At 46.0% G+C, this 25,827-nt stretch overlaps 1 long non-coding RNA gene across 1 annotated transcript; it reads right to left on the reverse strand.

The window, feature by feature from the left end:
- Positions 1-1,374: 1,374 nt before the first annotated feature.
- Positions 1,375-25,695, reverse strand: LOC143695399 (uncharacterized). The gene is made up of 10 exons (XR_013184539.1): positions 25,579-25,695; positions 24,509-24,808; positions 10,402-10,578; positions 9,327-9,565; positions 6,532-6,678; positions 5,506-5,933; positions 4,992-5,387; positions 4,052-4,193; positions 3,183-3,313; positions 1,375-1,790 (listed from the first exon to the last, which is right to left on the reverse strand). It is a non-coding gene; the product is annotated as an uncharacterized LOC143695399 (long non-coding RNA).
- Between the last annotated feature and the right edge of the window lie 132 nt (positions 25,696-25,827).

Genomic DNA, 25,827 nt, shown 5'->3' on the forward strand with positions numbered 1-25,827 from the left:
TGGCTGCAGAGATCTCTCCTGTCCGTCTGTCCTGACCATCCTAGACCCCGAGGCTCCAACATTACAAATCCAGAATCCCAAGAGCTATCACTCAAGTCCATCCAGATTTAAATACTTTTTTTTACACTCTGCTTCCTCTGGAAGATCTCTGAGTGCTGCTGCAGAGGTGTGAACAGACCTGTGCTCACAGCACCATTTCAGGGAGGTTTCATTTACCCTCCTTCACCTGACACACCAAAGGACAGGACCAGTGGGTGTCTGAGGCCCAGAAAAAAAAACAGCCCAGAAACCCCAGTGCCTTGCTCTAGAATATATTCAATGGGATGTGCATTAATGCAAAATTAATGGGGATCCATCACTGTGCAGTGGCATTTGCTAATGGTGCTTTATAAGCTAATAAATAATAAACACTAAAACAAACATGATTTTGATAGCTGAAATCCCTTCTAGTGACAATAGCTTCTGCCAGGAGAGAATTTGGCTCTCTAATTCCAAATAAACACAATTAAAGTAATATAACAAAATAACAAACAGAAAGCTTAGCTTCTGAGATTGGGCTGCCCTCATTTAAATCCAGGTTAGAGTGAATCCATTTGGCTGCTAAGGATTCCTCGTGTTGCTCTCAGAATTAAAGGCAGTGCAAAGAGAAGAAGGTAGGAGATAACAGAAAATGCAGGTTCCAGGGGGTTTGTGTGTGATTTATTCTAAACTTGGTCATATTCCCACTGCACTTATCCATCCATGACCATTCCACAGGCCCAGGCACTGCCTGATCCCAAAGAGAACTCTCAATTCCCCCTGTCCCCCTGCCTGAGCATCACCAAGAGGCCCTGAATACTGGGACAGACCTCGGCATTTTCAGCAACAAAGGCTCACAAATCTTCATTTTCCACTCATTGCATTTTTCCAAATGCACAGAGGGACATGCTTGGTGTAGTTTCAAGAAAGGAAAATCCCCAACAGTGGTTTCAAATCCCAGCTCAAAAGCAAGGAGCACCTTCTAAAAGAGAGACTGATGGAGGGTTTTTTTCCTGTTTGGGTGATCAAAACAACATTTCTCTTTAACCTCTCTCTTGGAAAATCAAAATCCTTTTGCCTGAACTCTTTCCTAACCAAGTCAGTGGGGGCAGGGACCTGCTGTGAAAAATTGCATCCCAAATACTTTAAATGTGTCAGAATCACAAGGAATTTGCAGTGAAATGTGGCAGAATCACAAAGAATTTGCAGTGAGATGTGTTTGGGGCTCAGCAACAACCCTGTGTGCTGGACAGTGGATGGATACAGAAAGAAATAAAATTAAAGATTGATTTTATCAGGAATTTCAAGGAGTATGAAACATTTTATCTAAAAGGAGGGATGTGGTTGAGTCCAGAGTGGTAAACAAATTAATTTAATATTTAGTTATTACATTAAAAAAAAATAACTAGAGAAACTACAGATGATATAATCTTCAGCTGAGCCAGACCCCAGTTGTTTGTATTTGACTTGCCAATAAATAACAAAAAACTCTCTGTAAAACTTGTTCCCACATTCAGCTATGAATTTCAGCCCAAAGATCAACTCCTGACACTTAATTAGGTGAATTTTGGAAAGAGAAGACACAGGAAGGGAAAGATAATACTATAATTCTTCTATGGAGAGGGAAGAATGCGAGACATGGCCGGTGTTGGATGTGGATTGGGGTGGCCCCAAAGGGAGTCACAGCCCCCTCCAGCTCTCATTCCTTGGCAATTCACAGCTGGCAGATTCTGTGACTGCTGTGACACACCCAGAGCTGTTGGGTTCATCTGCTACAAAGGGGAAGATAAAGGTCAGAATATTTTTAGGGAGCAGCTATGAATGTAAATATACAAAAATCAGATTAAACCTTACAAAGAAATTCTTCCCTGTGAGGGTGGGCAGGCCCTGGCACAGGGTGCCCAGAGCAGCTGGGGCTGCCCCTGCATCCCTGGCAGTGCCCAAGGCCAGGCTGGATGGGGTTTGGAGCAGCCTGGGATGGTGGAAGGTGTCCCTGCCATGGCAGGGGGTGGAGCAGGACTGAAATTTGAAAAATCCAGTGTTTGCACCTTAGTTCAAAGGAATCTGTTGGGCACCACCAGCAGTCAGTGGAGTCCCATGCCAAACACAGATATATGGCCCAGATTGCTGACATGACCTTATTCAGTGAATATTTTATAATCCCAGCATTATTTGCACCACTCTTCTGGCTCTGACCTTAATAAATCCCACATCCCATATTTAAGCCTACAGCTTATCAATCATCTTAAAGGTCTTTTGCAACCTAAATGATTCCATGATAAATGCAATCAAAGCTGAGCTACATCCCTGGACGTGCAGTGATCTGATCTCCTGGCATGGTCATCTTTAAATGAAAAATAAGCTTAATACTGTACATATTTTTCATGCATAATTATACCTCTGCTTTATGAAAAAAAAATCTGGCCTAGCACCTCTGCCTCAAAGTAGCTGATGGTGGTTAGATCTGTGGATAAAAGATAAAGCTAAAAGACAGCTTGAAACCAGGGGGGAAAAAAAAAAGATAAAATGCTTCAGACAAGTGTCCACAGCACTCTTAAGATCCAACTCTGCTTAGAAATGCCAAACTGACTTAAATTGGAGGATCACATCGTAATCCCATATAATTAATGTTTGTCCTCCTGCTGTAAACTGCCAGATTATCATTAGTTCATCTTTTGTATTTCCAGGAGAAACTCATTACTCAGGGAGTGAAACGTCGGGAAATTGTTTACAATTACGCTGCCGAGAGCAGTAGGCTAATTCCATCTACTAATTAGCCCCACTGACATAAGTATAGGTAGAGAGCTATAAATACCAGCAGCCATGTGTGCCGTGCTGGCACCCGCTCACCAGGGCTGTGCAGCAGCGGCAGCTGCCCCCTCTGGTGGCTTCTTAACGGGATTTTACTCAAACCACGGGAAATGCTCCTAAAAATCCTCCTTTGCCTGCAGCAGAGAGGAGTGAGCAGCAAGGCAGGTGTTCCTAAGCTCCTTTCTGCACCTTTGTGGCACCAGCAGCTGATGCTGCCCAGCCTGTTCTGGCACTGATGGAAGAGAGCTGCTTCACTGGAGGGGTTTTGAGGGAGGCAGAGCTGGGGAAAAAATATCCAAAAACCCAAAAAAAACCAGGGGGAAGGGGGAAAAAACCCAACCCTTTGTTTTAACCTGGAGGGTGTTGTGCAGGTCCCAGGCAGGAGCTTGCTGAGATCAGCTCAGCTGGTTCAAGAGTGGTGCTAAAAACACCAGCCTTAAGAGCTGGATCAGGTGATTCCTTCCAACTCAGAATGTTTTGTGATCTGGAAATAAAGAAAATAAAGAATAAATGTTTCAACTGGATTTTGGAAAATAAAATAATAATAATAATAATAATTTTTTTAAAAAGTGACACTGTAGAATCATAGAATAACAAAATAGTTTGGGTCAGAAGGGACTCCAAAGACCACCTGGTTCCAACCTCCCTGATGTGTGCAAGGACACCTTCCATGAGACCAGTCTGTAATGGATTTTGTGCTGTTGGTGTCTCCAGACCCCTCAGCTCAGCCACTGCCCCAGGCTGGGGTGTTGCACACCCCCTTTGTACTCAGCTGTTTGCAGTTTTCAGGAGCAGAAGTTGAATTTCACATTCGTTAACGATCAGACTTGGACAAAAAAGAAACACAACAAGAAAAAATCCTGCCTCCCTTTCAGCTCAGTGAACCAACTAAAGGGCAGGGCTGGCCCATGCAAACTAACATAATCTGTGTTATTTTATTTTAATCTGCCTTCCACAAACCTACAGTATTTCTGTGCTGCCTGTTTGCTCTTCTCCACACATAACCTTCATATAGCAGGGGCTCTATAATGCACACCCCAGACAGCTCCTCTGATTTGGGGATTGACTGAAAAGAAGGGATTTATGAGAAACAAAGAGATTTATGAATTAAAACAAGCCTGACTGGTGCTATTTTAAAGATGGAGATTGAAGTTCTTTCCTCAGGAAAGTGCTCCAGGCTGTGGACATTGCATGGGGAAAAGCAGGGCTAAGGAAAGCCCACCTGGCATCAGAGGGAGCCTTCCTTTGGTGCAGTGTAGAGCCAGGACTTTCCCAGGATGCTGGGTGCCTTTCAAGGCCTCCATGCCTAAAAATGAAGACTGCAAAGCCCACATCATTCCTTGGATATAGCTGACAAATGGCACCTGTTTGGGGGAAATAGAAAAAGATTAGTGCAGAATTGAAATGAAATCTTTTAGTCTAAGCCAGCATTTATTTCATGTCTGGTTTCCTTTGTCAATGACTTCAGGGATATCTGGGATGTTAGAGAAGGAAGATGAATGATGCTGTAACACCAAGGTGTACACTAAAAAAAAAAGAAGTCCAAGAATGTTTTTCCTTAAGGCATTGAAATTTGCAGAAAGGAACAGCTGCCATCTAAACCACTTTAAATATTACTGACATCATTAACCACTTATTTTCATTGTGTTTTCATGTGGTTTTCAGTTTGCACACTTTGCCACAGCCAGAATTTCCTGACAAAGAGAATGAAATTGGCCAACTGATTCAGCCAAACAGTCTCAGATGTTGGAGTCCTTATTACAATGTTCCCAGCACCAACTGCCTGGAACCATTTAATAAGATGGAATTGCAGTTTGAATGACACATATAATCAAAATTTTCATTTGTTTTCAGAAAGAAAATCCATCTAATCTCCAGCAGAAGAGAATGGAAGTGGTTTTGAGGCAGGCAGTCCATGTTCCACTATCAATTTAGATGCAATTCAAAATATAGGATTTGCCTTAATGGATTGTCAGGTCTTAATATAGAGGGAGAATGAAGGTATAAGAAGGGTTATTGAATGAGAAGGAAAGACTATATTAAAAGACAACAAAAAAAAATAAGAGAGGGAAAATAAAAGGTATATTTTTATGGCTGAAACCAGGAACTATTACATATGGTAGGATTTTTCAAAACCCTTCGGTCACTTGTTATATCCAGACCATTTTCCTGCTGTAGCAGAAGTGTTCCCTGTAGTCCATGATCCAATTTGCCAGGCAGTTTTCAATGACCCATGAAAGACATTAAAACAGTCCCTACATGGTTATTACATCACTCCAGTCTCCAAGATGAGATCATATAATTTTCATTACAGGGGAAACCCTCCATCCAAAGTGGCTTGCTTGGACAAGCAGCCAAAAGGAAGAAGTTTATTGCTTTTCCTGCTGGTTTAAAATCCGTAACATTGATTGTTTCCATCTTGGTACTTTGACTTTTCCTCCTCATTGTCATTCTCAAAGGAAATCTGGCTTCTTCTCCCAGTGCTCAAATCCCAAAATTTTGTGGTTTTTGCTGTCTGCTCACTCTCTCATGTCATCTCAACTTTAATCATATATATTCTGTAGGAAAAATAAGCAATAAAATTACACCTTTTCCTGCCCACACATTTACCTCATTCACACACATGCTAAACCAGGGATTGTCCATGGCAAACATGGATATTCCCCCCAAACTTACTGAAGACATCAGAACAGCACGGGTGGCACTTCAAGCCCCTGGATCTTCACTACTCAAGGGTTGGTCCACGAGCCCTGGTGGCCCCAGGGCTGATTCTGTCAGACCTCAGCAGCTCTGCTGGGGCCCTGCAGTTCTTTCAGGTGTGTGGCACGTGCCTTATGGCACGAGGAATTTTAGGATGCACTTTACAGGGCCATGTTTGCCTGTGAACTCAGTGGTGGTGCTGATCCTGCCTGCCTTTCTCCTCTCTTGGCCAGAGTGCCTGGCTCAGATGCTCTCCTGTTCCTTGCTGGAAGGGTGCCCAGAATCTCCACTTTCTTCCTAATAATCTTCCTCCCTGTGGGGCACTTTCTTGATTTGGTGCAGATTTTACAACCACATCTTCCAATAGTTCACACTCCTTCACTCCTCCCCAGTCTTGAAGGGAGCTACAAGAGGAAGAGAGATTATTTACAAGAGCATTAGTGACAGAACGAGGGGGAATGGCTTCAAACTGACAGAGGGTAGGTTTAGACTGGATACTAGGAAGAAATTCTTCCCAGTGAGGGTGGGGAGGTGCTTGAGCATGTAGTCCAGAGAAGCTGTGGCTGCCCCTGGATCCCTGGCAGTGTCCAAGGCCAGGTTGGATGGGGTTTGGAGCAACCTGGGACAATGGAAGGTGTCCCTGCCATGGCAGGGGGTGGGATAAGATGGGCTTTAAGGTTCCTTCCAATCCAAACCATCCTGGCATCCTGTGACACACCCCACAGTCCATCAGCTTGCACAGCCACAGGGCCCTGAGATGTGTGTTGTGGCAATCACGTTGTTCAAGGTGGTGATACCAGGGCAGCAGCAGCATCTCTACTCTGACAATGATCTGTACAGCAAATAAAGCACCCCCTGGTTCAGGACTGGGCTCCACAGCCCACAGTCTGAGCCCAGCACAGCTGTATCTGCCCAGAAGTCACTGACAGAGACAGTGAAACCTTTGCCCAGGGTCTCCAGGAGCAGCATCTGCTCCATGGAAATGCAGGGAATTGTACTTACAGTCTGTCTGTGTGAGTCAAAGGCAGAAATTCCTGGGATTTGATACTGCTCACTGCATTCCCTCTGGCTCAGTGCATATCAGGATCTGCTTTGTAGAACATCAAGCAAGAAAACCTTGAAAATTACCTTTACACAGATATGGAAAATCTGAAATACACAGATGCAGACATTCAGTTGGTTTTGTTTTGGGGTTTTTTTTTGGGTTTTTTTTTTTGTTTTGTTTTTTTTTTCAAACCTTAAAGTCATCACAACACTTTTTACATGTCAAAGGGGAAAACTCTGCTGTTGTTTCATTTTTATTCCCTCTTATTTGATTCCGTATTTCCAGCACATTATAAATTACAGGTTACACCAGGATGTAAGACAGAAAAGCATTGCCTCATTACACACCCAAATGTTTGGGATTAAAATTACAGGCTAGTGGCCTAGATAAGAGGCAGACTGTAATGAATATCTAAACTCTGGCGTGATGAATCACAGCAGAGCACTGTTTACCATCAGTCCTGCCCTGTGGTGCTGGTCAGGAGTCAATGATCCAAGGAATGCCATCTCAGGGCTCTGGGGTGACATTGCTCCTTGTGCTGGCCCCAAAACTGAGGGCAGGACTCGTGGCAGGTGCCAGATGGACCCCTCCAGAGCATGGGGACTAAGGGGTTTATCCCTGGCTGCTGCACATCCTCAGGGATCAAGGAGAGAGAAAGCTGGGAGAGAATGAGTGGATAGATAGTAGAGCTGGAAATTTACAGCTGAAGAGGTTTTTGCAGGAAAATCCCCATCTCTTGAAACTGGAAATTTCTATGGGGAAGTGCATGCAAACCTCCAGAGAACTTTTTTGGTGGGATAAGGTGAGGAGATGGAGAGTGTTCAGTGTTCCTCACCTTGCCAGCATGAGAGGAATGACAGATTTGTCTTTCCAAACAAGCTGTGGGTCTGCTGGTAGAGAAAAGCAGCACTGAGAGATAAAAGAAACAATGGGCAGGATTCCACTTATTGATGAATGGGAAAAAAAAAATTGTCTTTACAAACAAGCTGTAGGTTTGCTGATAAATAAAATTGGATATTGAAAGATGAAAGGAACAATGGGGAAAAACCATAAATTCCATAAGAATTAAAAATTAAAAGGGAGAATACATTAGAGGGAATCTCTGGTATCAGGCATTCTGGGAAGTCTGAAGCTCTGAAGTACCTCAGCCAACGGGGAAAGAGAGAAGGGAAATGTGGCTGGGAAACTGGGATAAAAAGGAGGCTGGGTCCTCCAGAAATTTGAGAGATCCCAGGGGAATGCCCCATAGCCTCTCCCTTTATTTGAATGAAGTAAAAGGACTCCTCTGTCTCCCTTTTGGGCATTAATTTGTGGATTAATTTTCCTGACAAGGACATCTGCCTGGACTTGAATAGATTGTCCCATGACCGACCATCCCCAAACATCCAGGCAGATTCTTTGAATTCTTCAGATTTCTCACAGTCACTGCTAATTAAAAACAAACAAACAAACAAACAAGCAAACAAACAAAAACCCAACAATCCCAAAAGGAAGTAGCTAGCAGAACTGGACAGTGAGATTTAGCACCAGGAAGAGCATCCAGCACTGGGACCACCAGGAGCTCATCCCCACGTGAGCCCTCTCCACCCACTGAGTGCATTTAAACACTGACCAGTGGCACAGGGACACCACTGAGGGTTTTTAGCATATTTCTCACATTTCTGTTCCAATGCAGAGCTTGTCCTGTGCACACCTGCTGAGCCCAACACTTACCCACCTTCAAGAGCCAAACACAGTCCTGTGTCAGTCATGTGTGCTCACCAGTCCCACACACACGGGAGGGAACATTTCCATTGCAAATCCACCCTGCACCTCATCTGTCAGTAATTCCAGCCTCGGGGAGATGCTGTGCTGACAGTGAGAGGATTATGAAGGTGATTGAGCTTTGAAATGTATTGTTGCTCTCCTCAATAGCGCTGATTGGCAGTGGTGATTAACTGGGGAGGGCAGGGATGGGTATTCACAGGCTGACCAGGCAGAGCAGGGATGCAATCAGCTCCAGCAGCTGCCAACAAATGCTGGTTTTCCTCTGGAGCAGCTCTGTGGTTCAGAGGGAGGATGGATGGCAGTCACCCACCAGGTGAGGATGCACACTGGTATAAGTAAAAATCTGCCAATTATTTTTTGGAAAAAAAAGGGTTGCAGAACCAGTTAAACCAGTTGCTGCCAAGGTGAAGCTCTACCTGTTTGTTATTGTAATTACTCCTTTTGTGTTGGTAAGGCCCTGCCTGGGGCTAAGTTGTCCTTCTCCCCCAATGTAAGAGGAATGCAACATAGCCTTGAGACCAGCATGCCATGGGAAGCAACCCCACCAAACTTACTGAAAAGACCCCCAAAACAATGAGCCAATACAGAATTAAGAGATTAGAGTGATATCTGGATGTGAGGAACGAAGTGCCAAACCTGCAGAGATGCTGAAAACCTCTGTTGCCTCTCACCCTAAGCACGAAGACTTCAGCTGAGGCCAAGACCCAGGCTGGAGCTGCCCAAGAAGTTGGGAAATGTGGGACTATGCCCACTGCTCTCATGAGGATGGGACCCCCAGCTCTGTCCTTTAGTGGGCAAGGCTGTGCATTCATCCTCATCCAAGTCACCCTGGGAGCAATGGTGGAGAAGCCGCAGACCCATCGGGCTTCCCAACCTTGAGCTGATCACTTTTAATAAAGGCAATAAAAGGAGAAAAAGTTTCCTGCCCTGTTTATTTCACACACCCCTTGCAAGAGGGATGGGAGCAGGAGTTTGGATATTTCACCTTTCTTTTTCTTCCTATCTCTTGTGGCTTCAGAGGAAGATCCAGGTGTGAAGATTCTGTCTCCTGAACAATAAACTTCAGAAAGCCACAGTCCAAACAGGATTTTGTGGTAATTCCCTCTCTTGCAATGCTCTGGAGCAGCTAGGTCCTGCTTCTTTTTCCAGCTCAGTCATCAATTCAACTTGGATTTTCTACTTGGTCACACTTTGGGTCCTGGCAGCGCTGGAAGTGCCCAATTTCTAAGGAGAAAAGAGGGATATTGTCAGAAAATTAAAAGATGCTCACAGTGGGATCCATGGGACCATACTCATATCACAAACACACTTCATTTAATTTGATTCTCTGGGTTATACCTGGTGGCATCTGAACTGTCTCCATTGGCCTGGAAAATGTTCTGACCTAAGGAAACTACGTTTCTGATCTCATGTGACAACTCCTATCTCCAGCAGCAAATGTTTACTGAGCTACAAAAAATATCAGAACTGTAAGGGTAGAAACACAGAGTATTTATGCCTAATATGATACTCCAAGGAACAGCCATCAAAAATAGGCTTCTAGCTTCTAAAGATTGTCAAATGCCCAGCAGAGTTACTGCATCATGCACCAATATTCCCTTTTCCAGGTTTTAATTCTTGACTTCCCTCACAAGGCAGAAGACAGATGAATTATTCTAACAGTTGCAGACAGTTGTTATTTCCTCACAGCCTCATCTCTTCCCTCAGATATGACACAGCAAACTTCCCAGTGCAAAGGTCCCCAGAGGAGGGTGCTTGTATTGTCTCAGAGTACAGTTGTGTATCAGCCCTCCTCATCCCATTTCTTGGTCAGTTCCATCATTTGGGCTGATCAGAGAGGAATCTCTGTGGCCCCAACCTCTCTTGCCCTGCTGCTCACTCACACAACTCCCTCCAGAACTCATCAGCAACAAGTTCCCCCTTATTTCTTCTCCTGATGTTCATTCCACGAGCTGCAGAAGCAACACTTTTCAGTATTAAAATGTAATAAATTATTTCACCATAATGAAATTATTAATTAACTAGAGAGACATTTAGACCCTTTGTTGAACAAAACTCACTAATTTTCTGGTGCATTAGGACTGTCTGGTCTGCTCTGCCTGCGAGGCAGCGATCCCACAGCTGGCAGCAAGCCAGGGGCTGCAGAAAACCTTGTGCTTCTTTCCTGTCAGAGCATTTCTGACAGGCCTCAGCAGCAGCTCTGCTCACAGGCACCATCAGCTCCCAGCTTCTGGATCCTATCAAAGACAGGAAAACAAAATGAAAAGGTAAACATGGATGGGGGGGAAATGATGGGCTCGGCTGACCAGCTTCCCACCAAAACCCTGCCATTTGTCAGATGTTTCTAAAAGAATTCAGAGAGGATATTTTGATATCTGCCTTGAGGACATCTCTGCAGTAGACCAACATGATGGCAGCCAGCAGCTGCAGGGCAGGATGAGGCACAGGAGTGAGCAGCTGCCACAGCAGTGCCCTCCAATTTTGATCCCTGTAGCCCCACACCAGTTCCCCTCTGCTGCACCAGGCTCATGCCACTGCCCCAGGGACAGCAGATAGCCACAGAATAACAAATAAACTTTCACAGAAACACTAATTCTTTAGGAGTTTAGACTCAGACTAGATGGATTTGTAGTGAATTTGGTAACTCCCACCACAACCTGAGGCACAGGTCCCCTGCCACACCACCAGTCAGCCTACAACAAAGCCAGCACCTTTCTTTGGTATTGAGGAATCTTAAGCTAAGATTTTAGCCTTCCCTTGAAGCCAACTGAATTAATCAATTCCTCCTTGGCATTGAAATAAACTCACTTTCTGCTAGGTGGGTCAAAACCTCACAATCTATTTTGGCTGTTCTGTTCCCATGAATTCTATTACAATAGGTTGCAGAGGGGAAGATTAGAGGGAAAGGCAGAGCCAGCGGCATGCCTTGCTTTATGAGGGGGAAAAAAAACACACACACAATTTATTTTTCATTGCTTTATGATGAATATGAATTCAATTACATGCAGAGGAGAACTGCTGTAGTCAGTCAGAATTATCCTCAGCTAGTAGCAAATATAATGGCCTTTAACAAGGAGAGCTTATCATCAAGGCTCAGACAAGCTTGAGTCCGTGTTGCACCTGAGGAACCTGCACAGGGAGACAATGCCTATCACAGCTGGGAGTGGATCTCCCATCTGCACAGCTGCAGGAGGGAGGGAGAAGCAAGGGCTTAGTGGAGCACTCTGGGCACTGCCAGTCCTCCACCACACCTGTCAGGGCAGCAGCCACAGGCACCAGGGAGCAGGAGGATCACCTGTACCAATGTGAGCACAAAAGCTGCAGAGAAACATGCTTGGGTTTTTCCATTTTTCTCTTCTGGGTTCTGCCATTTTTCCCACCAGACAAAAGTCTCCCTCTCTGTAGAAGATTGCAATGCAAGATGTTTTCTATCACCATCTGTATGGCAGATTATCTTTTGTCAAGTGGGCAGTTTGCCTTATCTCTCTCTGTGAGTGACCACAATCACTCCTCCCTCAGGGGGACATCTGCTGATAACAGCTATGGAATGTCCCTGCATGGCTGATAAGAACTACAGCATCCCATTGGCAGATGGGAGCCCAGAGGGAGGAGCCAAGCATTCCTACCTGGATAGAATCTGGAGCTTCTGGAACACCAGCACAGCTTCTGCACTGGATTGCCCAGAGGAACAGCAGCTGCCTCTTGCCCTGGATCTGCAGAGGCAGAGACTGCACCTTTCTCCAGGATCCCTGCTCCAGCAGAACCAGCCCTGGCACTGCAGGAGGGCTGAGCCACAATTCCAATGGGACTGCTGCCAACAGCCTGACCCACAGGGTGTCAGGCTGGGTTCTGACTCTGGCAGTGTTGGTTTAGTTACTGCATTGTTTATTTTATCCTTTTAATTTTTTTCCTTCCCTATTAAAGAACTGTTATTTTCTGCTCCCATATTTTTGCCTGGGAGCCCCTTAATTTAAAATTTATAGTAATCCAGAGGGTGGGGAGGGTTTACATTCTCCATTTCAGGGGAGGCTCCTGCCTTCCTTAGCAGACTCCTGTCTTTCCAAACCAAGACACTCTCCCTGGGCAGTGTTTCCAACAGTTGGGTTAAGTTTTTCCCACCAAGCTCCCAAGCTTAGAGGCCATGAGTGCAGAGAACAGCAGAGTGTCCATACAAAAGGCACCACAGCACCCCAGACACAGTTGAGTACACAGATCTGTGTCCTCTCACTTATCAGCTCTGCTCATGCCAGAACAATGCACACCTGTGCAGGAGCTAAGAGTTCTTCCAGGAGAGCTTCTAACTCACTCTCAGTCCTAACTGAGCAGAAAGCATCAATCATTGACCTGTCCATGCTTGGAACAAAGTGCCTCAGCACAGCTCCCCCAGAGCAATGAGCAGCTCAGCCTGGGGAGGAGGATGCGTCTCACCACACCCCAGGGATTCCCTCAAAAATTCTGCTGCCTCCATGGCAGCCCTGCAATGCTCAGAGGCCCCTGCTCCTGCTGCCCCACTCCCCAGAAACAGCAGTGGCTGCATTTCCCCAGCTGCCACAGCATCAAAAAGAGAAATTCTCAAGCAAATGGGAAGAGGGAATGAAAAATTCCACATACTGTGCATTAATCTCATGCATGCTGAAATTCTCCTGGGGTGTCACTAATGTTTGTGCAACACTGATATATTCAGGTTTTCTTTCTTCCAGGTAAATCTCAGATTGTTTCTTTGGGAGAAGCCAGGGGGCAAATGGGAGGGCTCAGGCAGCAGCCAGGTGAGGCTGAAAGGGAGCATCCTGTGTTTTGAGCTATTAAAGGCCAGCTCTGGAGCAGCAAACATGCCAGGCTGTGCTTCCCAAAGGAGGCTGGAGGAGCTGCACTTCCCAGGAGGAGCTGCTCTGCCTTCCTCCAGCACACACAAGGCTTCCTCTCCTGTAACAGCAAAATGGTATTTTGGACCAGCTGTCTGGAAAGAGGTGCTCAAACCTTGGCCAAAACCAAACATTTCACATTTCCTCTCTGTTCTTCATCAAACCCCTTCATGGTCATTTGTGGGTTAAGCTTTGCATCCCCTTCAGTGTGGAAAGGGAGCATTGCTGCTCTTTAGAGTCAGGAGGAATAAGAGAAATAAGACATGGACCATCACATTTCATGGTCAAACTTATGAATCAAGGCAGAGCAAAGCTCTTACAAACCCTGGACATCTCTGCTCCTAGCCCCATGTATTTGGTCCTCAAAGCAAGAGATGGTTTCAGCCATTTACAAGCAGGGAAGGTGTTTAATCTCATTTCCACCCAGGTGAGGCTGCTGGTGAGTGACCCTAGCCCAGCCTGGAGCCTCTCAAGCCCCAGCCCACCCTGCAGAGGCAGAAGGGGAGCTGAGCTGTGCCCTGAGCACAGCAACTGTGCTGCCTTGGGGTCTGGAATCAGGCTGTGTCAATACACAAAATCTATGGGCTTGAATCCTGCCATCTGCTCACCAGACTTGATTGAAAGTATAGGAATTACATGAAATTACCTGATTATGTGCAGGCTGACAAATAACAGCAGACATTGCAGCTCAGGCAGAACAGGAGCATGGCCATTCCTCTCTCTGCCAGAGGAGAGAGGGATTTGCCCTGGTAATAACAAGCATTGCAAGTTTCTTCTCCTTTTTTAATCTGAGTTTGGAGAAGAAAACGTCCAAATTGCACATAATAAGTGGAACACAGAGAAAAAGAGCCAGCTGTACTCACAGATGTTACAGCACAACCAAAGGTGCTTTTCTATTTCCTCTCCCCCTAGAAAAAGCCATATACATCCAATGCATAAAGCAGATTTCCTCGATAGAATTAATAGCATGCAGTCCTTCCTGACTTGCCTTTAATCACACTCAGCACCCCAGTGGGCCTGGGAGAGAAAATCAGCATTACTCATTTACTCAGGCAAACTCTGAGTGTTTGTCAACCACCCCAATCCTTCACAGCTTTAATGCTGCAGTTTGGGACACAAAATCAGGAGCTGTGGGCAGCCCTTGGAGCTTTGCTGCTCACTGGGGGCAAAGCTTGGGTTAGAGTCAATTGACATTTCACTTGAGCACAACCAGTGTTTACAATGTCTGTAGGAAAAGCCTAATTAAGTGGACTCAGCCAACTTAATTTATTTGCAGCAAGCTTCAAAGTTATATTTATGTAAATTCCTGGAGATCTAAAGGCTTTGGCTCCCTTAAAGGAGGTAGCTTAGAGGTAGATCTGCCTGTCAGTCTATAGGATGCACACAGACTGTCCATGCTGGGTCTGTTACACCCCCATTATCAGTAAATGGTGTGGTTTCAAGTACCTGTGCAAGCCTCCAGCTACAGAAGCACCTGAGAAGCTTTGCAAATTAGGAGATGAAGGGAAGAAAGAAGTTCAGATGTGGCTGAATCTGAAAATGTTTCAGGATTTGCAAAAAAACAAAACAGGGAGGTTTCTAAGAGGTCTCTCCTGGTCTGGTTCAGCCCAGAGCACAGCAAGGTGTAGCACAGGGGGAATTCTGCCTAAAGAAAAAGCAAATCAAGTGTGAGTCATAGGCAAGAGTGGTTAGAGAATATTGCAAAGCAGAGCTCCCATCCATCAGAAAATCTGATTACCTGAATGTGTTTTGTTTAGAACCATTTCCACCTGCATCAATCAAGAAGTTCAGCTTTGCTGAGCAGCTGGGGCCTCCCTCACTCACCGTGTCCCAGCTCCCCAGCAGAGCAGAGCTCAGGGGAACACCTGCCTGTCCCTCTGTCCTGCCTGTCCAAGCCCAGGGAGGGACAGGAGCCACCACAGCAGTGGGACATCACAGGACATCCGACCTACATCTCCTGCAGGAACTGAACCAGCTCTGGCAAACACAAAGAGATACTGAATTCACTGAAAATGACATGTTTTGATTTGGCTTAACGTGCCAAGATAGTTTGATCTGGATCCACTAGACTGGAATGATACGTTTCATTTAAATCTTCTGGATGAAAGAGAAAAGTCTATGCATTGATTTGATTTAAAATATTCTATATTTCATGGAAGATTATATTTTTACAGAAACTGCATTATCCACATACACAAACACTTAAGCACCTCTAATTACCACACGTCAGTGAGTTTGCTAACACACTTCTTGGGATCTCTGGAACCTTATTCTCAGTTATGGTAAAATTATTTTACATCCTGTTACTCCCTGCTACCTAGAGCCATAAAATGGGGATAAAAATAGTTATGGAGAAAGAGTAAGAGCCTGCAGCCAGAACACATTTCTCTCTGCCTGGGTGAAAGCATGGGGGCTGAGCCAGTCCCCACCTGCCAGCTCTGTAAGAGTCACCTGGTGACGGGGAAGGTGAGATAAAACCACCCGAGGCTCTCAAAGGACCCTTCCAAGGGGCCCTGCTTGCCTTGCAGGCAGCAGATGGGGTTTGCAGCACAGCCTGCCCATAAGGGCTGAGGCTGGGGATGCTGCAGGCTGCAGCTCCCAGGCCAGCCAAGCCCAGGGAGGTGTGAACACAGCTCCTGAGCTCCAGTTTGTGCTGCAAAATGAGCCTGCTCTCCTGGGCTGCAGGATGATTGCAGCACGCTTAAACACCTCATTAATGAGGCCTCTGTGAGCACCATGAGGCAAGCAGGATTGGAGAGGGGCAGAAGCCTTTGTGCTTTCTCCTTTTCCACAGGGGAGAATCCAACTCACTGTCCAATTTGCAATTGCTGAGACAAAACCGTGCACACGGAATTGGATTTGCCAGCACAGTTTGTGCCTCCATCTAATTGTTTTTTAAACTTTGCATCTTGGGAAGAATTAGCAATCATGGTGTTCTTAGAGACTTCAGGTTCTTTTATAAAATTTTCTTCCCCTCATATCCCATATGTTTCTATTGCTCTCAGGGAAACAGAGCCAAGTCATCCTCTGACTAAGACCTGGTAATTCACAAAGCACATCAATCTGCTGGACAAAGCATTTGCAGTCTGTTGAAGAGATTAAGACAAACTTCTCTAGTGAGGAAATTTATACCAGGAATAAATATAAATCTTGTTAACATGATTATTTGTGTTCTTTTTAATGGTGCATGCAAAGATAGGATAATGTTCTTAAGGGTTTGGTTTTTTTTTAACAAGAGGAGGAGTGAGAAGGTGTTCATGGGAGGATGTCTGATTAAATCCACTAAGGCCTGGTATTTGCAGGAGTCATTCCTTCAAGCCTTGCCAGCCCTGACTCAGGAGCACCAGGAAAGCTGAGATGGAATAGCAGCTTTTACCACCCTTCCTGATTTGACATCTGCTGGAATTAAAAATACTTCAGGCTTTACCTAATAGTGAGACATAACCACTGCCAAAGGCCACACCATCATCCAGAATGTGCCCCCACCACCCACTCTGACAATTCACACCCCCTTGGCTCCTGTTTTAAAATCTCCTCTGTGACATTAAATGTGAGACAAAGGCTTGGACCTTAAAGATCTGGCCTCTGATGGCTTTAGAAAAATTCTGAGCTATTTGAATTTTTGAGCTTAAAACTAACATTGGTTCTGTTTTTAAAGTGTTCTTAAATCCTCCTACTCAGGGAAAAAGGATAAAAATATCCAACCACACCTGCTTCACTTGCCCACTTGCAACAGCCACTGCTTTGTAAGAACAGGTGTTTCAAAGTTTCCCCTAAACTGCTTTTTTTTGAGCCTTTGACAGGTTAGACATTTAGGGATTTGGGCAATGTGCACCAAGAGAGAGAAAAGGCCAAGAACCCAAGGGGTTTGTGGCAGCATCCCACCCATGGCAGCACTGTAACACCCCTCCCTTCACTCTGGCCCCACAAAACTCTCTGAACTCCTTTCCTGCATCAGAGGCTGCTTCCCTCTCCTTTGCTCTGGTGTCATCTTGGGCAGGCTCCTAAAAATAGAAACTCTACTCTGACATCTGTGCCTTTCTCATGTCAGTAAAAGCAGGGCACAAAGTGCTTTTAATCAGCCTCTCATCCCTGGAATAAGGAGGATTTCCCCTCTCTGCTCCAAAGCCACGGATGGCAGATGTTTGGTTTTACTCCCTTTGGCCACTGGCAGTGGCACATTCTGAGCTGCTGCAAAGCACCAAAGCTCTGCACCAGCTCCTAGCTCTGGAAATCCTGGCTGTCTGCTCACATCCATGCTCTGGAAGAAATCTTTAATCTTCCCAATGTTCCCTTCAGGCTCTTTGTTCCAAGGCTGTCTTCACACAGCCTCAGATTCCAGAAGTGCAATGTAACCCCAAGGCAAAGGGTGAAAATGTGAATGTGATTTTCTTTTTTGGGGGAAGGGGTTGGTTGGTTGGTTGGTTCTCTTTTTAATAATAATAATTTTAAAAAACCCCAAAAAATTAAACAAAACCCCTTACTAATGAAGTGGTGGCCAGCTTCCTCCCTTAAGAAGATGCTTAATCTGCTCATTTCTTTGAACATCCAAGCCACAAAATTCTGTGCTTCCTCCTCTATTCATCCCTTCCTTTCCTTCAAAAAATGCTCATATTGTAGCACAAGCACCAAATACAAGTCCTGGTTTGCAATTGGTCATAAAATCTGTTTGGTAGCTCATACTTCCCACCTTCAGCTTGCTGATGGGTAGCACTGACCCACACACTGCCCCAGCCATTACAGATTTTATTAGGACCTCACCTGCAAAGGAGAGGGGCTGTGAAACCCAAGGGTTTGAATACTGAACAGTGTTTAAGCACACCTCACACCCATTGCCCTGGATAAGATCCTCTTCCTTTCTGACAGACCCAGATTCAGCCCACCCAAGGCAGACATGTGACATTGAAAGGTAAATCTTATTTTTTAAGCTGGGGGAGGGCACAGGAAACATAGCCAAGAGCTAAGTGAAAGCAGAGGACAAGAACACAGAGACATTTTTAAGCTGGCAGCTCTGCAGGTGATGGGTGAGACTGAAACAGAACCAAAGCTGCTCACCAGACCTTTGAGGCCATCTGAGGTGAGACAGAACCAGCAGAGATTTCATTACTCACAAATCCCTCCAGATGTCTTAAATAATTCAAAGCAAGCTCTGGGACATAAAGACCAGGAGTTCCATTAGGAGGCCCACCGGATTGTTTTCTGTTCATTAGGGTGAGTCACACAAAACACATTATTACATAGAGCAGGATGTCTCATTAATGACATCACTCTGGGGCTGCAATGTGCCAGTGCCTGTGAGAGCTCTGGGAGGCTCAGTCCTTGTCCTTGTTGCTCCAGAGAGTCCCACAGTGCTTCCCTGCAGAAAGTCACCTTCAGTCCCAGCCACGCTGTCCCTGGGGTCTGGCTGTGACTTCTTGGGTTTTGTGGGCTTGAAATGGCTCCCAAGGTATTAAAAAGGCTTTTTTCCCAGCCCTGCAACCAAAGAAGAAGTTGAGATTCCTCAGCTCTGCTTTTCAAAGTTGTTAATCTTTTCTTATCTATCACATTCTTTCTCTGAGCTGCTGAGATCTGTCCAGCAGGTCAGGTTGTGTCACAGTCCCTGCCCTTGGGGTGGTGTTAACTTTTTATACTAAGAACTACATGTGCTTTATTTACAATAATGTTCCAATATCTATGACCTATGTTAGACAGTCTGTCTCTAAACCAATCATGAAGTGCCACTGTCACAGCAGAAGATGGAGGACAAGAAGATGGAGGAGGAGAAGAAGAAGATAGAGGAAGAGAAGAAGGAGAAGAAGACGGAGAAGAAGAAGACGGAGAAGAAGATGGAGAAGAAGAAAGAAGAAGAACAAGCAGAAGAAAAAGAACAAGACACGCCCAGATTCCTCCATCTTGCCTCTTGAACCCCCATTCTAAAACCCCAAAACTCTACTTTTTCACCTTGTGATAAATTCACTATCATTCTACTCAAACTCTTGTGGCTTGTAAATCCTCACACAAAGTTGGGAATTGTTTCCATGGATTAAAATCCAAGGCACAGGGGTCTTTGACTCTGTGCCAAGGTCTCTGAGCCCCTGCCAGGGTCTTGGGTCACCCAGGGCAGCCAGAGGAACGTGCTGGGTCCCAACAGTGACAGTGCCTGGGGGTGCTGGGCCTTTCCCCAGCAATGTCACCTCTCCCAGGAGCTGCCCCATAGGACACAAATCTCCTCATGGCCACCCCAGGGCAGGGCAGACCTGGGAGCCTGCATTTCCACACCAAGGCCAGCCCTGTTGGCACAGATGATGGTGCACAGTGGTCCTTCTCACTTCAGTCCTGCCTCCTGCAGGTATCCAGATGAGGGGAGCTGAATTTCATGAAGAAAAATATCTTTCAGTGCATGGGGAGAGAGCCCAGGCTCCTCCTGTCACTGCTGTGCAGACAGCAGAGACCCTCCCTGGGGAGGAAGCAGCAGTAGCTGGGAGCTGGAGGTTGTCAGCCCACCCCATCTGTGCAGCCTCTGCCCTCTTTTGGAGCTCTGCAGTGCAGCTCCCTCCCACCTTTTCAACAGAAATTGTTGTTATAAGAGACACACACCACTTCACAAAGGCAGTGTTCAAAAATCTGCACCATCCTGTGGAAGCCCACTGCAGCCTCAGGGTCAGAGGGTGAGCTAAATAAACTGCCCAGTTCCCTGCAGGCTCCTTTCCAGAGCCCTACAGTTTTCCAGGCAGGACTGTGCTCAGTGATGGATGCTCAAAGCCTGCAGAGGTGTGAGAGAGATCAGAGATGTCAGTGGGAATTAGGTTTCACTGTTGGGCAGGGGAGAGGATCCTGTAAGTGATTCAGGGGAGCATTGAGGTCTGCACCAACAGAACCTTTCAGAGCAGCACTCACCCCATGCCAGGTCATGTCCAGAGCCCACACTTGGACATTACTAAAATATTGCTGCCAGGACAGTCTTGGTTGCCTGCACAGAATCTCTAAAATTTACTGCTGGGGAGAAGGGAAAAGATCAGGGAACATCTTTTGTTTGTATTTTGCTCTCCAACAGCTGTTCCATGTGAGTGTATCAAAATGCAGCAGCAGTGACAGGGACAGATGATCTAGAACTCCCTGCATTATTTATATACAGTGGAAGATGAGGCAGCTCTTGTGAAAAGTATCTCTTTGCATGTTTAATATACAATGATCTAAGCTCAACACACTGACATTCATGGTGCTGTATTAATACTCAGCTAACATTTTAAGTCCCATGAAAAGAAGAGAAAAGATTTGCCAAGTCCAAACACTCCTTAATGTTCCAGGCTTGGAAGTAAAACTGTTAAGATCTGGAGAACAAAACAGGAAGGTGGGGAGAGAAAATTCAGTGATAAATGCCAACAGAAGTGAAGTAGAAGGGGAAACAAAGAGAGGAAAAGTGGAGACAGAGTTCAAGATATGCCTACTGTCGCAGACATCTTTTATGGAAAATCTTTTCTTTAAGATTTTTCCTCCTGAGAAGCTGAGAGGCTTCAAGAACAAAATATAAACAATGGTTATCTGCTGCTGTGGAATGCAGCAGGTGGGTCTGTGATTGGCTCATGTGGTTGTTTGTAATTAATGGCCGATCACAGCCCAGCTGGCTCGGACAGAGAGTCCAAGGCAGAAGCTTTTGTTATCATTCCCTGCTATTCTATTCTTAGCCAGCCTTCTGATGAAATCCTTTCTTCTATTCTTTTAGTATAGTTTTAATGTAATATATATCATAAAATAATAAATCAGATCCTCATCTCTTCCCTCATCCAAAAACCCCTGTGAACACGGTCACAGCCCACACTCCACCAGCTCCAAGGAATTCAGCCTTCCCCATGGGATGCTCAGACTGTGACACAGAGAGATGCAGCATCACACCTCAGTGCTGGAAGGTGCTTTCCTCACTCCCTGCTGAGCCTCCAGCTCTGTAAGGCAACATCCACTCATGAGCACCTTGTCTAGGATGAGCAGCTCACCCCAGCACTCCAAATCACAGATCCTTTTCCCTTCACTGCACAAACTTCATTCCCAGCTCCTGGAACCAGCCCTCATCCTGAGCTCAGCCTCGTGACAACCAGAAAAAAATAAGCAGCAAAATCTCTACAGCAGCAGGGGAGTGAGGAGAAAAGATGGGGTGTGCCAGGCCCCTTCTCCTCCATGAACCCTGAATGGTCCCATTGTGCCTCATCCTCTACAGTGTGAGTATGGCAGAGCCAAGCCTTTAAGCTCTGTAGTCACCAAATCCCAGGAATATTTTATCCTAAGCTCTTTAACATGGAGTGCCTGAGCAGCACGTGCAGAAAGCAGCCCTAATGCTTGCAGACAAGCCAGGAGTCCAGGAGACATGGGTTTCTTCCTGTTATGTTAAGCTGCACTAGAATTATATGGTCTTTAGTTTACCTTGCCATACAGGCACATTAGGCACGGATTTCTCTAAAGCCAGAACATCACAAGCTACCCAAACAGCCCTGTCATTGCAATTTCACAATTTCCCTCTTTTGTGCATCTCTGAGCTCTGACTGCAGGAAAATTTCATCTCCTCAGCCCACTGCCATCTGGAGCAAGGTTCAGACTCAGTCACAAGCATGGAGGGAAGGGATATTTCTGGAGAACAGTGGGAAGGTTAACGATGAGTGTGCTTAGGAGCTGGTGATCTCTTTCTGCATCTCACTGTGACATTCTGGTCTCCACTGCATCATCTGGAACCACTCAGTGGAAGTTACTGGGAAGATAATAAGAGTCCTGAGATCTGACAAAATCTGGGAGCTACAAACCCTCAGTCAGCAAGGCAGGGAGAGTCTCCCCAAAAGATTGCCCATCTCAAATTATCCCAATTCATCCAGGAAACTGGAGTGGGTCCTAGATCATCTGCAGAGCATCAGCAGGAGATCCTCAGCAGTTGCAGGGACTTTGTCTGAGCCACCCCAGCTCTGGAGGGGACAGAGATGGAGGGTGTTCAAGTGGGTGGATTCCAGGTTCAGCTTCAGAGGGAACATCAAAACCTCAATTACTGGGTTAAACATGGCCATCAGGGGGTGCCTTGTAACCTCCTGCTGTGGAGGAAACAGGTGGCACCCACTGCTCTGCACAGCTCAAGTAACACATCACCTTCCAAACCACCCTCCTGCTGTGGCCTGGATCACTCCACCCTCCCTTCAGCAATGCCTGGAATCTCCTTGAAGGGCTCCAGCTCCCTGGCAACCTTCCTTGGCCATTCCAGTGCTCTTGCTCTTGTGGCCCTGCCTTACAAGGCAAAGCTCCTGCACAGCCCCAGGGCAGAGCCCAGCAGGAGAAAAGCAGAGATGCTGGTGCAGCCCATGTCAGACAGACTGTTGTTTCTGCTGGGCTTAGCTGGAGGTGCTTGGATGCTTTTACACAACTTGACCTCCACCCCTCAGATAAGCTGCATCCCCAAAAAGGCCAGGGACAGGCGAGTGGTTCCGTGGTGCTATTTGCAGCTTTGTCCAGCACACAGCACGGGAAAGGAGAACAGCTGCAGCTCAGGCACTGTCACAAGCTGCTGCTGGCAGGGCTGTGGCAGGCAGTGCCTGTCAGCTCTGGGTGAGCTGGACACTGCTAATCGGGCAAAGCTGTTGTTTGTTACCCCCTCGCGGTCTCTTGACTTTTCATCTTGATTAAAGACCATGCTGAAGGATGGAATTAGCAAGGCAGGGTTCCTAATCCATTCCCTGCTCCTGCAGTCCAGTCCTCTGCCCACGTGCTCAACCTCGGGGCTACCAATTAGGGGCACCAGCTGCTAGCCTGGATGCCAGGGCCAGGAGCTATTAGTGCACAGACCATTAGCTTTAAAAGGCATTTGGAACTTCTGAATGCATTAGCTTGGTGTGATTGACGTGCACTGCAGCCATATGTGGCTCACTGGCCTTTCTGTCAACCATTTTTTCTCCAAAAATGTGTTGGCTTACTGATCTTGGTGCAGCATCTCATAAAAGCATCTTACCCAGGACAGTCAGGTTCTGTATTAGTTAAAGAGCTGTTCCCTACTTTAACCAACTGCCTTGGCATCTTTCCTCTGAGACAGGAATGGCAGTAGGTTGTATGAAAGGTTGAGGATCTGGTCTCTATTTTTAGCCCTGTCATTTACCCAGTTAATGGTTCCAGGGAAGTCATTTCCCATCTTTCTGCTTCAGCAACCCCATCTGTAAGGTGGTAATGATGAGTCTGTACCATAGGGTTTTGAGATCTGTGCTTGTAAAAAATACAGTAAAACTCAGAATTACCATGTCTGCCTAAAGCAAGGGTGGAGAGGAAGCCCCATGGGCCTTTGCAGCACTACCTGCATGGATTTTTTTGCAAATCCTATTCTGCCATGGCACCAGGCCTGGATCCACTCTGCTGCCCTTGGCAGTCTCTGCAGGGCTGTATCTGTGCCTGGGTCCCAGCAGTGGTGGTACCAGCGAGCTGTGCAGGCCATTCCCCAAGATGATGACAGGAGAGCACGACAGAGGGTGCTTTTATTACAACTTTATGGCTGATCAGTCCATCCCCACAGCCAGGGCATTCAGTCATTGATTTCAGCTTGTTTGCCTCACACCATCGTCATTTCCTCAATCTCAATCATACTCAGTGCTCACACTCCCAACTTCCCACTCTAACCTGGGACCACCAGCACGTCCCCCCTCTCCTTCCCCTCTCCTCTCCTCAGCTGCCTTCCAGGAGGGATCCTGCCACGAGGACCTGCTCTTTGGGGAATTTAATAGAATTGGATTGGAGTCTACCTGAGATTAGTGCTGGAACAGCAGGTTGATGTTATTGAGGCCAGTGCCAGGAGGGAGAGCCAGAACCCCAGGCTGGGAGCTCTGTGTCCTGTGGCAGATGGGGGATGTCCATCAGGAGACACCTGGCTGCCCAACCATTAACCCTGACCTTCAGGCATGAGCCAGGTGGCAAACCAGAGCCTTAACTCTCAAAAACTAGTTAAAAACCTGCCTGAGCCCAATGCAACCTGGCTGCAGGGAGTTCTTCCCATTTTGGTCCCAGCTTTTTTGTTTAAAGCAGAGCCATCATGGAATTTGGAGTTCAAATCTCTAAAAGGAACACGATAATATGAAGTTTTGATGAAATTTCCAGGCCTTCCTGCTTTATATAACTGGCAAATACCAGCAAAAGTATTTAAAAAAATATTTTAATATGATGGCCCTTAGCTAGATTCTTGACATGCAAACATTAAATCAGTGTCACTCTAAGTTGGTTTTTAATCTTGGGCCTGGCAGATTTTTCCAGCTCAGGACAGTTCTTTTGTCATTTGAAATAACTCTTTCCTCAGCAAGACACACATCCTTCAACTTACCCAGATGGTCTCCTCCTCCAAGCTAGAATAATGTATTTAAATTTATCCAATGGTTTTCATGACTCAGATTTCCCATAACTGGCTGGTTTTTAACCGTCCTCTGCTCCACCTGTTCAGACATCACAGCAACCTCTTCCCTGGCTCCTCAGTGCAGGAGGGGCTCATGCAGCAGTTCCAGAGAAGCTTCACAGTCACAAATCCCACAGTCTACAGCTTGGTCTGGGGCAGCTCTGGAGAGGAACCCATGGCTTTTAGAATCTGCTTCAAAGTTTTGTTTCTTCTGGGGAGGAAAGGTACAACCTGAAAGCAGCCATTTAGATCTCCTGATCAGATGGAAAAGCACAGTTTAATTCCACCACATAACTCTGTCTCCTGAATATTTCTCATCTAACTAACAAATCCAATCCAACAGAAAACTCATCCAAGAACCACAAGCACAGCAAACTCACTGTCCCCATAAACAGATCATTTTCTGGTTTGGACTACAGAAGAGAAATGCAAATCCTGCATACAGAGGTTTCATCTTCTGAGTGGATTGCACCAGAACAACAGGCAGGGATTTAAAATAAAACAAGGGATGAAGGTGCCCCTCTGTACAGCTGTTCCTTGGGATCTGAGCTCCTGCATCACACAGTTCCTTTTGAAAATGTCACAACAGGACTCCCACTCAAACAAAGATATTTTCAGAAAAAAAAAAAGTCCTAAGTCCTACTGACATTCAATAAACCCTTTGAAACTGCTGACAGGAATGTGAGGTGGCTCATCATGGCCTGGAACAGCTGAAAGCCAAATGCAGGGAAAGCAGGTGGGAGAGAGGATGAAGTGAGATGAAGTTGGGAGAGGAAGGGGTGGAAGGAAGAGAGATAAAAGGCTGGCTACTGCTTGGATGAGCTGTTAGTTGGGGTTTAAATGCAATTTGGAGTTTGAGAAGGCAGAAGTTAATTAAACTACAGGAGATTGTCCTGCCACCATTTTCCATAGGTTATTTCCAGCTGCCACAGAAATCACAAACCATTTAAAATCATTCCTCTGTCCTAGCCCAGACCCCACAGAGCATCAAATGCACAAACCTCAGGCAAGAACCTGGCTCCAGAAAAGGACAAATGATGGCAAACAAAGTCTTGCTTCAGTAGCCCAACAGCTCTGCTGATGTGGCACAGTTTAATCCAGCCAGGGTGGGCTGTATCAGCTTAGAGGTAAACAAGGTAAATGTCTAGAAGCAGGAACCCAAATGAATGAGAGATGCTGCAGGTTAGAAAATTAATCCCCTTGCCATAAAAGACAAAACAGGAAGGGAAGATCAGCATGGGCTAACAGGC

The sequence above is a fragment of the Agelaius phoeniceus genome, chromosome 17 (genome assembly GCF_051311805.1).
Source record: "Agelaius phoeniceus isolate bAgePho1 chromosome 17, bAgePho1.hap1, whole genome shotgun sequence".
Taxonomy (NCBI): Eukaryota; Metazoa; Chordata; class Aves; order Passeriformes; family Icteridae; genus Agelaius; species Agelaius phoeniceus.